Here is an 18057-nt window from a genome sequence, read left to right as displayed (position 1 = left end):
TGATTTTTTTCGAGGATGCCACAGACAACACGTTCTTTTGATTGGCAATGAAATTTTTCCTTGCACCATCCTGTAAGTGCCAGTCCGGAACATTTGAGAAAAGCTGAAACAGTCCCTGTCTCATTTTGTTCTCCCTCTGAACTGAGTAAAGGCAGAAGCCACAGAGGCCAGGGAAAGGAATATAGGCTTCCTTCCCACCAGGGGACCTTCTAACCTAATGGCTTCTGATTGTGAATTTATGATTTGTGGTGAGAGGTGTGAGCAGAGAAAGACCATCTCAGAGGCCTTCAGTTGTTCCTACTGAGTCCTCCCCCCCTCCCTTTCTTTCTTTCTTTCTTTCTTTCTTTCTTTCTTTCTTTCTTTCTTAGGATTTTTATTTATTTATTTGACGGAGATCACAAGTAGGCAGAGAGGCAGGCAGAGAGAGAGGAGGAAGCAGGTTCCCCTCTGAGCAGAGAGCCCGATGTGGGGCTCGATCCTAGGACACTGGGATCATGACCTGAGTCGAAGGCAGAGGCTTTAACCCACTGAGCCACCGAGGCACCCCCTGAGTCCTCCCATTCAAAATAATCAGTACCATTGCTGACATGGCACCGTCATTTAGGCAAACACTTGATATTGTTTTATGCTTATGGTTGTATTACATGTCTGCAAGGCTTATTGTCTTTGATGTTGTCTTTCTCTGCTCTTTTGTACATATCCGTCCTCATAAATCTGGAGCTAACGGGGGGATGCTGGATCACTGAAAATGAGCCAAGTGTAGGCAGCTAAAATGCTGTGGAGGAATGAACAAAATGAGCCTAGAGATTTCATGATAAAAGGCAGACTAAAAGAGTACACCAGAGTAATTGAAAGGTAAATAACACTTAAACCCAAGAAACTACTAAATGAAATGAAATGATACTAACAAATATATTCAAAGTACACAAGGTTAGAAAGCAAAGGGCTAAAAGCAAGTAAATGAGAGTAACTACAGTGATATTCAAAGTTAACATATTAAAAGTGAAATGATGAAATAAGAGAATGCTAACTATAGGGGGCAGTCCAAAGTTAATAATCCCATGCAGGGGCAAAGGCAGACCTTTGGGTCGAAATAGCAGATACTTGTTTGGCTCTTCTGTGGGGTGGGTGTTCTGGGAGTTATTTTATCATTAATTCTCACAGCAGTTCTATGAAGCTAAGTACAGGTGTTCTGTCAGTTTTGTAGGGGAAGATGATAAGACTGGGAGAGGGAAAAGAAAACTACTTAAGTTCCTATGGAACGTAGGTGGCTAAGTTGGGATTGGAATCCAGGTACGTGTCCTAACCTCTCGTTGTCCTGTAGATGTGCAGTAGACTTCTCTAGAGGATGACTTTCTGAGGCTGGTGTTTATGGAAGGAGTCTGATGGGACATCTCAGGGCCATGAGCCATCAGGCTATTCCTTTGGGCTTGTGCCCTCACTTCCCCGTGGGTCCCTTAAGTCTCTTCCTGCTGCTTCCCAAAGTGAGGGTGCAGTGAGTTGTTCCCAACATCCTCCTGGATCATGGTAGTTTCTTTTTTTTTAAATATTTTATTTATTTATTTGACAGAGAGAGATGACAAGTAGGCAGAGAGAGATCACAAGTAGGCAGGCAGAGAGAGAGAGGAGGAAGCAAGGCTCCCCGCCGAGCAGAGAGCCTGATGCGGGACTCAATCCCAGGACCCCGAGATCATGACCCGGGCCAAAGGCAGCAGCTCAACCCACCGAGCCACCCAGGCGCCCTTTGGTAGTTTCTTTAAATGCTTCTTCCCCCTGGAGCTCCAGACAGCTTGCCCCACCCCATGCACTGGGTTCTTTGAATTTCCCTTCTGCATTCTGAGAACAAATAATGTACATGGACTTCAAGAAAGGCCGGGTAAAGAAGGTACCCATCAGCTGGCAAGGGCTGTTCAGGTCTGGCATAAACCGGCAGAAGGTGATGTGTTATGCATGACATTAATCCACCAAAGTATGTGTTTATATTCCTATTGGGTGCCGAGTACCATAGTGGTGTTTGAAGATGGGGGACCCAAAGAAACATAAAAAAATAAGACGATGATCTAAAAGGTAAAACAGACTGGAAAGGCGGCGAGGAATGTTGGTTTGCACGTGTGTGTTCAAGTCCAGCCCACATGCCAATTTAGCCCACCACGCTTACCTTAATATCCCCCATTTTCAAATCAGAATTCATCACTTACTTCTTGACAGTCCCGTACAGCTTCCCTTACGTTGCTTTACAATTGTTGTTGCTCCTTTGCTTTATAGGAACATACTTTGTCTTCCACCAATACAGCGTGGGCTCCTTGGGGGTCAGGAACTTGTCTTACTCATCTTGTTTCCGGTTAGCACAATGCTTGGGGCACGTGGTATCCAAGTTTCCTGGGTTGGGTCAGTGCTGTGATGGCTAGAAGAATATCCAGGAACGAGCAGAAACTTAAGAACTACCCTCCATAGAAGGGAGGTGAGGGAGCACTGTGGCTGAGCAGGCAGGCTCTGGAGTCAGAGTTCAAGTTTATTCTGGTTATTTCTGGCTGTGTAGCCTTGGATAGCCTCCCTAAAGCTTTGCTTTCCTCAACTGTAAGACAGACCACGGTCAAAGAGCACCCGTGTCCGTGGACCGAAGGAGCTGACCCCTGTGAGTACATGGGTACGTGCTCAACAGTTGTTCAGGGATATTCCTGCCATTGGCACTGGCCAGAGGAAGGATGTGCCATGGAGCCCTTAGGAAGGGGAGGTTGGAGAAGAAAGGGGGTGGGGCTTATTTCCCTGGTGAGGCACCAGGGCCTGATGCTGAACAAAACCTTGTGTTTGGTGCCACCGACTGTCATCTCTTGTTTAGGCTCGAATGGGGAAATGTTTCCACAGACATGGACCGGTTCAGGAAAATGGGCAATGAATTTGCAAGGGTTTAGGGGTGCAATGGAAATACGTAGGCCCTGAGCTCAGGGTGCGAGCCACAGAATGGAGCCACGCCCCGACCCAGCACAGCACTAGAACCCTGCCTCTGTCTCTCTTAGCTCGAAGCCCCTGTGGATAGGGTTGGTGATGCCTCCACCTGCCTTTGTAGCTAACTGCCCTTGGATGGGAAGCCCAGTTTGTCAACGTTCATTTTCCTGTCCCCAGCCCTTGTCCTATGCACTGGGCCTCATCCTAAGCAAGTGTTTAAAATGCTGGTTGAAGGAATGACTTTGTGCCCTAGTTACAGCCCTAGCCTCTACCAGATGCTCAAGGATTGCCCTGATTTCACAAGAAGTGGCTACTTAGAGAAACTGAGGCACACTTCTAGGTCAGGCTCCTCTCCACTTCCTGGCTGCCGTGAGACACATGGATCTTCAGCATGTGGCTTAGTCTGCTGAAGCTATAAAATGAGAATCTTGTCTTTATTTCAGTGCCCGCTCCGGTTCTGGTAAAGAACCTTCCTCAGGCTGGGGTCGGAAGAAGACTGAGCTCCCGACACTGCCTCTTAGTCACAGGGGGCTGCACCAGTTTTCCTCCCTGACGATATCTTCACAGCTGTTTGCAAAACAGTCAGGGAAGAGGTGAAGCCCTGAGCCAGGCAGCCTGGCTGTCTCTTTAAATGCCGGGGTCTGTGTGGGAGAGGGAGGGGCCGGCTCTGGAGTGCGTGAAATTCCTGGGCTCCCCGGCAGTCTCAGGCTCCGGAGCTCAGCCCTACACATCGCCTCTTGCATGCAACTCCCCGAGAGGGAGAGGCGAGCGTGTCCTCCCCTCTCTCGGAGCCGCCAGCCTCTCTCCAGCCACCGCGGACCTGCTTTTCACACCTCCGACACCCCCCCTCCCTTCTTCCCCGCCACTCCCTCCCAGAGAGAGAGAAAAGGAAAAGGAGAGAGAAAGATTCTGGAATTTGAACCTTCCCAAAGAGGAAACATACCCAGCAAAGTCAGTTGACTAAACATCAAACAAACAAACAGATCCCAAGTCTTCTGTTCAACTGGAAAGGTAAGGTTTTGGGGGAAAGGCAGGCAGGCAGGGTGTGAAACAACTCAAGGTTCTTGTTCATTCTGGGAAGAGGTTGCTCCTGAGAGGGTAGAAGTTTTCAGTTGGGAGCGACCAACCTAGATTTTTTTTTGGATGCTGGATCCGAGAGCCTCGGCTGACCATGGGAATGGCTTTTCAACTGCCTTTCTTTTCCTTCAGTTGCTCCTGGAAGTTGAGTCTCCACGTTCCAGATGTTGGAAAAGTCAGAGGATGTAATTTTTTTTGTTGTTTTTTAAGTCTTTCTCCTATTTGTTTGGATTATTAGTCTGAAATGATGTATGCCCATCACTTCATTTGGGCAGATAGTTTTTTGACATTTTGTAGCTACTTTCCCTCTAATTATATATATATATATTTATATATATATATTTTTTTTTTTTTTTTTTTTCCCCTGGGGAAAGGACTGGTTCAAATGAGAAGGAAAAGAGACACTTTGAGGATCATAAGACAAAATTGAATTGAAACAGGGATTTCCCTAGCTGTTGAGGAATTGAGGTGTGTGTGTGTGTGTGTGTGTGTGTGTGAGAGAGTTTTTTTTTTTTTTTTATTAGAAGGGGTGCGAGGAGGTGGTTCTTGAGTCTGAAGATTCAGGTTGGACTCCTGCTATCTTGTTGTGAAGGTGGGCATAATCAGAGAAGGTGAAAAGGGAGTGTTTGTGTGTGTGTGTGTGTGCGTGCGTGCGCGCGCGTGTGTGCGCTCCTCTTTGGATCTGTTACAAGGAAATCTTCCTTCTCTGCCTTCCATTTGTTTATATTAATGATTTAGTAGCAGGCTTGCCTGAAAACTTCCACTCTGTGTAAGCACTGTGGGTTTTACAAGCTCTCAGTGACCTTAAAGGCTGGTTCGATGTATTTTTTTTTCTTCAAGGCATTGTGTTATACCCAGAGTTTTGGCTCTTTCCCTCTCTCTTTTTTAACCATGAAACTTAACTGCTTTAGAAACATCATCCTGATGACAAGGGAAAAATAATCTGTCCTCCCCCCCCACCCCCATCCCTTCCTAGGCCAGTGATGTAATACCAACCTATGGCCTCGGCTGCTTTGCAGGTGACTTACCCTGTGATTACTTGTTAAAAAAAATAATAATACATTTCTTCCATTAAATGCCTTCTCTTTTGGTCTGGATGTAGAAATAGCACCATGCAGTGAGGAAATTATATTTTTGCTAACTCTTATTGGGCTCCAAATAAGATAGATCATTTCCCCTGATTATTACTTAAAAAAAATTTTTTTTTTTTTTTAAATGCAAAGGTCAGAGATCATTGAACAACTAGGCTAGGATAGAGCAAGACACAGACCACCTAGGAGAAGCGGGAGGTTAGGAGCTGTCCTCTCCCCGCTTCCTCCGGTCATTCCCGCTTGGGGAGATAGTTTTCTTTTACCGGTCCAATCCTCCACAACATTCTTAATTCTTTCTCTGCCCTGGGTCCTGTGGTTGGCCCTGGGAGTAAGAGGGGCACTCCTTGTCACACCTGGAGGACAGTGTCGTTTCAGGGGTCAGATGACCGTTTGCCTTTGTGATGAAGGTTCCAATGGAAATTTGAACTCCCAGCGCACTGGGTGACTCTGTTCCCCGGGATAGTCTATCTGGGGGCACCTGGAGGTTAGGTCTGGCGAACCCGAAGAGCTAGCCCTTTATGAATTTGCTTTTGTGGGGCAGAGCCTCCTTCATCGTTCAAGGGCTTCTGCGTCGCCTTTCCCGTTAAAATGGTCCCGCTGGTTATGATGGGCAAGTTTACCTAAGGGCTACTGGGTACGTGGCGGAGGGAGAGAGGGGAGAGAGACATAGCAAGGCTGTTTTTTTTTTTTTTTAATCTTCTAGCTTAATCTGCCTATGTGATATTGGGGCAAACGATATTTCAGATGGGTGCTGGTTGTGCAGAGATATTCCTATTGTTTGATTTTTTTAAATTTTTTATTTATTTTTTATTTTTTTGGTTGGGGAGTCGAGAGCAAGGACTCTTGGCCCGTTTTCTGCAGCCTGGGGTTCATCCTGCGAGCCAGTCTTCCTTCTGGAAGAGGGGGAAAAGGCTGGACGCTGGAAGTTCGCTATTAAAGTGAGCAACAGGGCTGGGTTAATTTTTTTTTTTAAACAACCGGACTGTGCGAATGCCCTTTTCTGGAGCTTTCCGGCCCTTTCTAGTGAAATAATGATTTAAAAAATTGCTTCTTAAGATGAGGGGGCCAGAAATCAAAGGGATTCTAGATTTTGAGAGACAACGATCTCTTTGCTTCTCTGGTAGCTTCCTGTTATTAATTATTGGGGGTTTGATGGGGGTCTGGCCTCTTTTTTTTTGGTTAATTTCTTTTTAATGCTGCGTTTCTACTGAATATGTTGATGATTTGCTGCTTATATAAGGGAAAGAATGTATCGAGGTGAATTGATGCTTGGGGTTTTGAGATCGGCTACTGAGATTGGGTGGCGGTTGGTGTGTTTGTCGATGTGCATGGTAGGAAGGTCTTTTCTTTTGGGTGGTGGGGGACAAGGGGACGGTTGGGAAATGGTAGATGCGATGCTACAGCAAATGGGGACATAAGGGGAGACGGAGGTGAGGTCGGAAGTCACCGGTTTGCAGAATTTCTGTCCTGCATCCCCCTTTCTCTCGCTCCTTGGGAAAAAAAAAAATCCATTATCTCTAAAAACACATTATTCTTCAATTGGCCTTTTAGAGAGAAAAGAGCGGGAGGGGAGGGGTTAATTTGGTAAGGGGGCTTGGTTGTAATTAGCCCACTGCTGCAAAACTGAGATAGAGAAATCCACCCGCACTAGCTTTGGGGGCACAGGGAGGCAGCGGGAGATGGGGGACGGGTTGTCAGTCTTAGATGAGCGGTGGAGCAGTGGGCTTGGCGCTTGGGTATTGTGTGTGTTTGTGTCTCAGGTGCTCGTGCGGTGTTTTCCACCCCACCACCAATTCCCCCCGTCAATCCTCCCCCAGTTCCACCATGCTCTTGCCTTCTGTTGCCACACACTGCTCTCCCCGACCCTGTGGCCCCCTCCCCCTTTCCCCTAGCTCTTTCCATCTCCATGAGAAAATTCTGATTCTGATGGCTCTGCGGCTCTTTTTTCTTTTCTTTCTTTCTTTTCTTTCTTTCTTTCTTTCTTTTTTTTTTTTTTTTTGCAACACAACAGTGGTGCGATGGCCTTTCCTACATACCACACGGATGCAGCCTTCTGATAGGAGGGCTAAGTCGGCACATCTACACACGTACTTGCACACGCTCTTGCACACACACACTCTCGCACGGACACAGGCGACCAAGGACTTGATTTCGTTTGGTTTCATTCCCCTCCGTGGCTCTCCCCGCCCCTACCTCCACCATGGCTCCTTTCCACCCATCTTCATACGGGCAATGCAGTAACGCTATCCGCGTCTTCTCCCCACACCGCTGTCTCCTTTCTCCTCGCCATTATTCTTTCCCGAAAGCTGTGGTGTGTCGCAGTTCATGGGATTAGCATGTTGGAGAGTCTTTGGGGGAGGGGACTTCTTGAGAAGGGGATTGGAGTGGGGGTAGATGACATTAATGATTTTTTTTTTTTTTTTTTTTTTGCCAAATAAGCACCCAGTGATAATGATCCAATTTAACCATCCGTGTAATATGCATTTGCGGCACATTGGAGGAAGGTTACAGGGAAAGCAGAGTCTGGACTGGGTTACCTCTTGGGGGGAATTTGCTGCCTGGACAGTAGAGACAGACACCACCCCCACCCCCACACATATGTATGCTCTCTCACACACACCAGCACACACAGCTCTGCTCAGTGGGCTGTGTCAAGCCAGAGGGCACTGCAGAATGTCCCAGAGTTGTCGTTGTTCCTTGCGACGATGGACTGATGTCTTTGTCCTACCCGGCTCTCGCTCTGATGTCCAGTGTTGTCTGGTCTTGAAATTCTTGGTGGCCTTTGTGTTGCCTTTTGGGAGGGGGCTGGAGGGGTGTTTGTGTTCTGTCAAACACCGGTGTACCTCCAGTTGGACCACATGGGAGTGTCAACACCATGTGTGCGGGTCACGCAGGAGGCTGCTTGCCTGTTTGTGCCGCCGGAGTGTGATTGTTGGCTGTGGCCGTGCGCGGGGCTCTGGAGAGGTGCGGGGCTCTGGGGAGGTGCGGGGGTGCCGGGGATGGGAAGCTGAATTTCCCTTGGGGAGGGGAGGGCAAAAAGCGGGGGTGTTGAGACAGAGGGCAATGGAGTGTTCAGGGTAGCTGGGAAGAGGGTGGAGGGGGAGAAACCACTCGGGTCTCCAGCGGAAGCATTGCTGTGAGGTCCCCACGTCCCTAAGCCAGGCTGTGGGCGGGGGTGCTCGTGGATGACTGGTGGGCGGGTGCAGACTGAAGGGGGAGAGGTGGGCGAAATTGAGGGTTTCCCCTGCTACCTCCGGAGCCCCAGGCAGAGCTGGGAGCAGGGCCCTGCCCTCCTGGCCCTGGCCACCCTTGGGCAGCTGGGCCTTGGTGGAGGCTACAGCCCCTCCAGGAGCTGAGATCGCCCTGGGCCGGGAAAACAGCCGAGCCCTAGTGCTCCAGTGCTCAGGGCTCAGCTGCCTTAACTACTAGACGCCATTTTCCGTCTCCTTTGGCTAAAGGTGTGTCCCTCTTTATGCAGTTATAAATGAAATTGGCAAACATTTTGCCTGAAAGAAAAAAAAAATCCTCAGAGCAAAATGCTGATTGTCCTCTGTTTCTGACGTCCCCCTCCCTTCCCAGGGCTGACCTTGAGGAGTTAGGGAGAAAGGGTTACGTCATTGCCAGAGAAAGGGGAGAAATAGGGAGTTGGATGCCTCAGGGGCAAATTTTTGTGCCAAACACCGAGAAGAGAATATTCTTGGGATTCCCGATTCCTTCTCCTTACATGACCCTGGTGTGTGGATGGGGGACTTGCAGAAGTAGAAGAGTCCCTTCCAAAGCTTGCCCCCTACAAATACACCTGCTTGGTAGGACAGTCCACCCACTGTGATCAGACCTGGTCTCCCTCAAACACGCACCTGCAGGGGGAAATGGCTGAGCCGGCTCTGATCCTTGAGGTCTAGCCCAGCTGACTCTGCCGTGGACTAAGTGAGGCCCTGCTGCTGGGCCAGCCACAGGTGGCAGAACTGGGCTCCTGCAGGGGCTCTGTGTGGGACCTGCTCCCAGCATCTTCCTGAAGGTTCCTGTGCAAATGATACCTGCTCAGAGAGGACTATCCGGACTGGATTTCTTAAGTAGCCCTCTGACCCCACTGCTGGCCACTTTCCAGCCTGCTATCCTGCCTTTAATTCCAATCCCTACCTGATACTGTATTATATATTGAAGTGTGAAGATGTTCTTGTCTCCTCCAGAATGCAGGCTCCCGGAGCTCGGGAACTTTGTTTTTGGTCATTGCAGTGTTCCCAGTGTCTAGGACACTTCCAGCCACATAGTTGGTGCTCAGCAAATATTTGTTGATTGAAGGAAAGAACCATGTGGGTTTGATGTTGGGGTTCTCTTTTCTTCTCTAACACCTTGGACTTGTCGTCTGGGGAAGTTGAACTTTGCCTCTGGCTGTCTTATCCCTCCCTGTAAGTCCCAGATGTACTGGAGGGGTTGGAAAGTGTGAAACTTTCTGACTGAGAAAGGTCTCCATGGCTGACTCAGAGGAACTCTGCCTCCTTCACAATCCCTGTAATATTAGTCAGTATCATTACGGTGGTATTAGTAATAGTAGTCATATAGCTTCCATTTTTGAGGATTTTTTTTTTTTTTTTACCAAGTTTTGCACCAAGTTTTTTTTTTTTTTTTTTAAAGACTTTATTTATTTATTTGACAGACAGAGATCACAAGTGGGCAGAGAGCAGGCAGAGAGAGGAGGAAGCAGGCTCCCTGCTGAGCAGAGAGCCTGATGCGGGGCTCGATTCCAGGACCCTGGGATTGTGAACTGAGCTAAAGGCAGAGGCTTTAACCCACTGAGCCACCCTGGTGCCCCAAGATTTTTTTTTTTTTTTAGTAAACATTCATTGTCTCATTTAATTCTCCAAACAGCACACTGTAGTGTATTCTTATTATCTGCCTTGAACAGAAGAGGAGATTGAGGCTTAGACTTACCCAAAGTAAATTAGTAAACTTGCAAATCAAGCATCTGAACACAGATCTGTCCTTTTCTAGAGTCCAAGTTCATGATCCCGATGTTACACTGTTGGAGATAAAAGGTAGATGAGCCATCATCTCATTTAGTGCCCTCAAATGCAGATGAGAAAACTGAGGTGTAGAGAAATTAAGTGGCTTGTCCAAAGCCATAGGCCAGATCTGATCCAGAGACAAAGCTGGAATCCAGGTTTCCTGGCTGCCTGGGTAGTGCCCTCTCCACACCCTCATGCTGCCTTGTGGGATGTGTGCCCTTTTCAAAGGGTATTGTTCTGGTGGCTGCCTGAGCACCCCTTTTATTTCTCCTCCTTCTGCCATCAGAGGAGTGGGTCTTGGTGAGGTGGGTGGGGTAGGTGTGCCTTAAAAGGGAGTAGATTTGACTTTTGCAGAGTAGACAGATACCTTTACTCCAAGGTCACTGGAGTCACTGAGTGCTGGTCAAGGTCAACCTCTGAATGGGCTGGAGGAAGATACCGCAGTTACATACTTGAGGTTTTCAAGCCCATGTAGCCCTGTCCATTAAGACTACTCTTAGAGGCAGCAGGGGCTCCATTCAGAAGTCCAAGCAGCTGGTCTCTGGATCCTGATGACCTGGGAACTTGTGTGCTTCACCTAGACTGGCTTAGCCTTTGTTTTTCAAGAAAGGGAGACATGGGTTCAGATATTAGCCTCCGTGTATTTCATTTCTGTGTCCAGAGGCTAGCTGGGGAGCATGATAGCATGAAATGTGGGTAAAGGGCCCTTATCAAGGCCTTCTGCTCCACCCCTAGGGTTGACCTTGACCTTGAATTAGATAGGGGTTAGATATGCTAGCCAATTGTGCGTATGTTTATCTGTGTGTGTGTGTGTGTGTGTGTGTGTGTGTTGAGGGGGTCCATGCAGTGGGGGAACGGAGGCCAGAGTAAAGTGGATTCTGAGAACCAGGGAAGACTTACCTTGTGCCTGGACCTTGAGACAGGGCGTGAAGCTGTTTCTGTGCGACCTTGAGATGGGGTGACCAGATGCCCTGCTTTGCAGAGACAGTTCCCATCTAGGCCTTTGTCCTGGTGTAATTATTAACTCTCAAAAGTGTCCTGGTTTAGATGATAAAACATATAGTCATCTTTCTTTGAGATGGCATCACCCACTTTCCGTTAATGGGTAGAGAGAGGAAAGGGGAATACAAGAGAGGGAAATCCAGTTTTAGGGAGGAAGTGACTGGGAGTAGAACCTTTCCCCAGAGATACTTCAACTTGTCCCCATTTTTAAAGGTTGAAGACCTGAATCTTTTGACTAGTTTTACTATCAACATCACCCTTACTACTAACTTTAAGAGTCTTACTACACTACCACTAGCCAACATTTAAGTCTCACTGTGTACCAGATACTATGCTAAGCCCCTGACACACATTATCTACCCTATGAGGTAGGTGCTATTATCATTTCTGTATTACACTCCCCATCCCCCACTGCCAAGCCTAAAGAGGTTAAATAATATGTCCAAGGTCCTACAGATAGGAATGCGAGGTCAGGATTCAGACTCAGTGGGCCTGGCTCTGAAGCCTTTGGTCTTAACTGCTGTGTCACACCACTTCGATGGGCCTGTCCTCTTGTTCCCCAAGTCAGGGAACCTGATTCTGAGCACTGACCCACTTCCCGGGGAGTCTGATCCCCAAGTCCGGGACATGCTAAAGATGTTGCTGCCAGTCAGAGGCACTTTAGGCTTAGGGAGAGGCCAGTGCTGGCCTTGCAATGGCACTGCTTGCTGATTGCCTTTTTGATGGCACGTGGAAGCTATGTTCCCTGTGGTGTCTGTTACCTTCCTCCTTGCTTCAGGGACCTTGTCAGAAAAAGGAGTTTAGGTTGTTTGGGATGGTGACAAGTTGGCCGAAGTCAGAGAACCTGTAGTGTATTGACCTCTTGCTTTATTCCATGGCCCTGATCCTTGATGAGGCTTCACTCCCCATGGTCCCCTGCAGTAGGGTCTGGACCTCAGTGGGAAAGTCTGGGGGATGGACTGTCATCTAGCACCTGCTGTTAGCAAAGCATGGTGTTCTGTCACATTTCCTTTAGATAGGTGGCATTCTCATTTGTCTGACAAGGAGACCGCTGGGGTTAAAAAGCTTGCCTAAGCTTGGACAGTGAGAAGTAAGAGACCTTGAGTCTGACTCTAGGATTCGTGCTGGGGGCAGCAGTTAGAGCATCTAAAATGGGGACGAGGAAGGGGGAGGGCTTCAGATCAGCTCTTGAGGTGGAGGCTTGATGGGGCACGTGGGGGTCACCAACCTAGTCAGCCTGGGCAGACAGCTGCAGACCCCGCACTGGAGGAGTGCTGGTTCTGGTCTGGAGCACAGGGGTTGGGGGCAGGTGTGCTTATCCACAGCTTCACAGGTGGAGGCTAGGGGCATCCAGAAGAAGGTGACGTGGAATAATGATAGGTGTGCTGACACCGAGTCCCGCCTCTCCTCTCTGTGTCCACGTCATCAGGTCAAGGGTAAGAAGCGATGGGAAGGTCTCGCTGTCTAGAGCCAAGGAGGGAACTACACGGAGGGAAGAGCATGGATTCTGCAGGCTGGAGGACTCCACGGAGAAAGGAAGAACTTTCTCTTGGTCGAGAGGGAAGGAAGGGAAGAGCATTTTTCTGACTGAGGGGAGGGTCCGAGGCCCCCAAGCTGAGCTGCAAGTAGCTTCATTGCGGTCCCATTGAAGACTGTGTTTATTTTTCCAATAATGTGTTAATTAAACATCGATTTCCGGGTGGAGGAAAGGGAATTGGATTGCTAGAGCTAAATGGAGTGAGGAGGATGGGGAGCTGGTAAGAGGGGCCCCAAGCTGGAGTCAGCATTCTGCAGCATTGCCCCAGGGGGCTGAGGGGAGCCGGGGCTGCCTCTCCCCCTGGCTCCAAATTTGGAATTCCCATCTCCCCATGAGCCTTCAGGAGGCGTCTTTTCTACCCACAGGCTGCCTGAGCAGATAGAGAGCACTCTTTGCCAAGTCTCAGTTCAAGGAGGAGAAAGGATTCTGTCTCACATACTCCGGCCTCTTCGCTTTCTTGAGCTGCCTCCTGCCTCGTGCAGGGGGCTCTTGCCAGCACTCTGTGCAGGGCAGCTAGCGCACCAGTTTTTTCGATAAATGTGGGGTTAGTGCTTTTATGCCCCCACTTCGGAGAGAAGGAAACTGAGTCTCAGACAAGTTAAGTGGAGAATTCAAGAGGGGGGGCCCAGAGGAGCAGAAAGTATCTGAGGTCGGCAGAATGGCTACCAAGGGTCCAAGCTCCCGTGAAGAGAAAAAAAAAAAAAGAAAGAAGAAAAAGGAGTGAAGCATCTGATAGCAACAAACTGGTCCATTTGATACTTTGTTGGTGGTTCCAGCGGACTGAGCCATTACTAGGCAACAGCAGCTGCATTAAGCGCCTCGGGCGTACATTGTGAGGCAGCGTAGATGAAGTGCCAGGGAATGTTATTCCCATTTTACAGATGAGGAAAGTGAGGCTTGGAGCGATGAATGTGTGGAAGGTTGCAGAGTTGGTGAATGGTGCTGAGATAAAAGCTGAGGTCCCGTTAGTAAAGAGGATTCTGGGAACCTTTACAGCTGTGCTCTGTTGTCTCTCACACACCGAGGACACAGTGCTGCTCAGCAAGTCCCCTATAACTGCGATAAACACGTGGGGCTTTCAGGATAGATGCTCTGACCAGATCATGTGCCCCAGAAGTATCCGGGGCCTTGCTGTGTGACCCCCCCAACTGTTCCTTCCTTTCTCGGCCCGTGGCAGCTCAGGCCAAGTGTCTCGTTGGGCAGAGGCTGTGGTGCTCGTGGTGCTTGGAGCCTGCATGGTGAGCTGGGGGTGAGGCTTGAGTTAGAGCAGTATTCTCAAACTTTACTGCATATTGGAATCACCATATGAAATCCCAAACCTGTGTTGCACCTCATATGAATTACATCAGAATATTTAGGGGTAAGACACTGGCATCAGTGTATTTTAAAGCCGCCTGGGTGATTCCATCAGGCTTGCAAACCAGTGGTTCAGAACCGCCTCTGGACAAAGAGGGTGTTGGCAATTGCAGAAGTCATTGATCATTGACACCCAGGACCCGGCGGGGGCAGGGCTTATTGTGATCAGTTTCCTTTTCATTTAGAATAGCATCTTTTAGACTTTGGTATGCATCGAAACATCTGGGGAGCTCTTACAAAATGCATGGTCTCAGGCCCACTGCACATCTGCATTAGGTCCGGGGTGGGGCCCAGGAATCTGCATTCAAGGCAAGTACTTTCTGTGGCCGGGTGAAGTCATGCCACATGGGGGAAGCCTCAGAGCCTCCTGTGTTCCATGCCAGTCCTTGTGAAGGCCACTCTCTTTGGAGGACAGATAGGTAAGGACAGGCCCTGCTGTGGTTGCCTGTTGCTTGATGAGATTTGGCCTTTGTTGCTCAGGGCTGGCTGTCCACCACTGACATGGGAAGGCCTGTCACCTGGCTGGGGTCCCCACTCCCCAGTGCAGAACTGTGTTTAGGGCCCTGGGTGCAGCAGCCCCGTGGGAGAAGAGGATGATCCTAAGCTGGAAATTCAGCAGGCTCCCTCCTCAGGTTTAAAAAAAAAATCAGAGTAAATCTCTGCACAACTTGAGTGTTTGGAAGTCTGTCAGCAGCTACCATCCTGAGCCTTCCCCGGGGATCAGTGAAACAGCTTCTCTGGGGCTCATTTTATACTTTTCTTCCAAAGCTGTCAAAAAATGGAGTATAGTCAGAGACTCTTAGAGCTGGAAGGGACCTTGGTGATCATCCACGCCAACGCTAATATTCTATCATCTGTACACGCAGTTATTCATCCAACAGATACTTATTAAATACCTACTATATCCAGGCACTGTACCAGGTGCTGGGGATCCGGCCACAATCAAGAGAAACACTTGGTTGATCCCTGATGGAGTTTAGACTTGGGTGGAGGGGCAAATATTAAACAACAAGAAGAGATAGGTATTTATTAATTATGATGAGGGCTCGGAAGGAAAAGTATGGGCAGCTCTGAGCATTATGGAGCCTTAAGCAGAATGACGGCCTGGAGGAAATGAGAGGAAATGAGAGCTAACCTGGATTGAGCGCTCGCTATAGATGGGCCCTATTGTAAGGGCGACACCTGTATCCCGTCACTTAATTCTTCACACTTAGTCTTGGAAGGGGGGTACTCTCATTATCGAGGTCTTGTTGCAGATGAAGAAACTGAGGCCCAGAGAAGTGCCCAGGCTGGGATGACAACAGGTTTGTCTGACCATCGCCCCTCCCCACCCCCACTGCCGAACATCCTCCCTCAGAGTGAGAAGACCTGGGTACTTGTTCTGAGAGCTGAACGATGAGGTCCTCATGAGGAAAGACCAGAAAAGTTAAGAAAATGCTGATAACTCTGGCCACATCTGGAGCTCTAGATGCCCAAGTGTTGTGCAAAATGCTTGACCAGAATTATGCCACTGAATCACCACAGCAACTAAGACAAGTAGAAGTTCTTATCCCCATCTGCAGGTGAGGACCCCGAGGCTTTGAGAGGTTAAGTTCACAGACGGTGGGCCCTCTGCCCTCTGCCCTGTCTGGGCTGCTCAGATCTCACCTGTTGGGCGATGCTAGTCAGAAAGAGTGGGTGACAGGGCGATTCCCCCCAGAACCCACAGGCCTGCTTGCGGGGAAAGGGCGAGCAAAGGACTTCTCTCTCTGGGACATGGCTGCCCCTCTGTGTCACGAGCAGTCTCTACTTCTCTTCCCTCTGGCAAGAGCCATCAGGCCAGCCTTCTAGGTCTTTTGGGTCCCAAGCCCATAGGGAATGCTTGCCCTCTGACCCCGTCTCCCCCACCTTCAGCCCCGTCCAATTAGTAGATGGTGGTCACCTGTAGTTCTCCCCTCTTCCTCCATCGGTGCCTCCCTTAACGCCCACCCTGTGTTCACCTGAGGTCTCCTCTACCCTTGCATTGTGGGGTCCTCTGGCCCACCCTGAGCTGATCTGCACTGAGCAGATGTGAGGGGAGGTAGGAAGAAGTATAGAGACTCAGGTCACGGACTTGGTCTTGAATCACGAGGGAGAGGCAAGAAGATGTGCGAGAAGAGATGCCTGCTTAAGGCACTGGTGAAATATTAAATTCCTACAAAGCTTGCCAGGACACGGGATTTCATGTCTTCAATCTCCTTTCTGACCTGACCAACAGGTGAGAGACTCTGCGTGCAGACGAGCACCCCATGAGACGGAGGCCTCTCTGTGCCCTGCTCTCTGCCTCGTCTGGGGTTGGCGGGGTGCTTCTGGCAAGGGGGGGATGTCAGAAGTGGGCAGGGCAGCTTCTCATCTGCTTTTCTCCAGTCTTGGAGTGGAGGGGGCTGCCCCAGTCCTGGGCTCTGACTCTGATGAGGCTCACACTTGAGGGCCATCCCCAGATTCCTGGAATCGATACAGAAACGAGAAGGCAGGGACGCTTTCTCTGAGAAGGGGTGGAATGTGTGGGAGGTAAGAAGGTTGGCTAATGTGTGGGTTGTGGAGTCTATTTTTTTCTGTGTGTGTGGTTATTATTATTATTATTATTATTTTAGATTCAACTCCTTATAAAAGTGACTTAATTATTTTCTTATTACAGAATAATGTATGTTTGTTATAGGACATTTAGAAAATACCAAAAACCAAAATAAAAAATCACCAGTAAGCCTCCCTTCCAGAAATAACTAGCGGGAAAATTTTGGTATGCGTCTTTCTCGCTTCATTTCTAAGCATCCACAATCCAGGGTGTGCTCTTTTGTTTTTAAAGTCCATTTGCTCATTTAATTAACACTAATTGAGGACCCACTCTGTGCCAGGCACGAGCATCCCATTTTGGAAGCTCTCAAACTAGCTTGATTTTTCACTTTAAGACATCGCTTGAGCACTTCTCACAGAATCCTCTCATGCCGTGGAGCTTCCAGATTTAGATTTTTTGGGTGTAGTGAGGCAGTTGGCAAGTTTTGGTGTCTTAGATCTTCTGTCTTAAGGAAGAATTGTTGAGTCTCTGTCTCCTTGCCGCCTAAGGCAGGCACCATGTTAGGCTCCTTGGCAGAAAATGTGTCCCTTTACCCATGAGGAAGGGACAGAAGAGGGTTTGAAGGGTGGCAAAAACCCTGGCCCTTATTTACTGTTAGAATCTGGGATTTCTCCCAATGAGGGGTTTGGAAAGGAGAGGTTCTATTCTCCTAAACAGAACCCTAGCAGCCCAGAGGGTGGGTGGAACCTTAGCGCATGGCTGGTTCACCTTCCTCATGGTAGAGATGGGGGCCAGGAGCAGGGCAGTGACTTACCCAAGGACACACAGGTGGTTGATGACAGAGCTGAAGGTGGGCCTTGGGGACTGATCTAGGGAGAGTTTCATGACAGTGGTTGTGGCGGATTTGATAGGACTGGTACAGAGGAAGCCCACGCAGGCTGGATGGAGGGATTCCAGGGACCTTGCTTGCGTTTGGATACTGTGTATAAAGGAGGTTTGCAACACAGGTCTGATTTGTTGATCCTTTACTGATCTCCTACCCCATTCCTGTCCACAGTGTACCCCACGTCATCATCTCCCATATGAACACTGGTTCTGTGGAGGCTTGGGAGGTACAGGGTGAGAGAGGAATGACCTCTGGAAGGCCAACACTACAAGCTGGCTGGTGCAGGCTTCCACAACCTCAATTTTGCAAATGTCCTTCCTTTGCCTGGGGAGGGGGTGGGGTCTTGTGCCTGGAGCTAGGGACAGAGAAGAGGGTAATGGTTGACATGGTCTAGTGAAGGGCGTTGTGAATGTATGCGATCACAGCAGAAGGCCTAGATCTGGGATAGATGGAACCATGTGGGTTTTCACGGAAGGGAGGATTACTTCCTGCCAGGAAAGGGAGTATGAGAAAGGTTTCACTGAGAAGGTAGAATTTGAAGAATGGCATCTGTAGACGGAGAAGAAAGACTAAGGATGACAGGCCGAGGAAACCACATAAGGAAAGGAAAGAAAATGAGGGAT

General features: G+C 49.0%; 1 protein-coding gene across 31 annotated transcripts in view; it reads left to right on the top strand.

Moving 5' to 3' along the window:
- The first annotated feature begins 3651 nt into the window (after window positions 1-3651).
- Window positions 3652-18057, top strand: part of NRXN3 (neurexin 3) — a 1559048-nt gene continuing 1544642 nt past the window's right edge. For 28 of the 31 annotated variants that reach the window (XR_009399188.1, XR_009399187.1, XR_009399186.1 and 25 more), the window contains exon 1: window positions 3652-3957. The gene's annotated coding sequence lies outside the window, so the exon portion shown is untranslated. Of the gene's footprint in view, window positions 3958-5684; window positions 5749-5984; window positions 6053-6408; window positions 6446-18057 lie in introns of those variants that run through there. The other 3 variants (XM_059373598.1, XM_059373597.1, XM_059373599.1) reach the window with 3 other exon arrangements.

This window comes from Mustela nigripes, chromosome 13 (assembly GCF_022355385.1).
Source record: "Mustela nigripes isolate SB6536 chromosome 13, MUSNIG.SB6536, whole genome shotgun sequence".
Lineage (NCBI taxonomy): Eukaryota > Metazoa > Chordata > Mammalia > Carnivora > Mustelidae > Mustela > Mustela nigripes.
The sequence above is the reverse complement of the archived record's forward strand: the minus strand, read 5'-3'. Positions and strand labels throughout refer to the sequence as shown.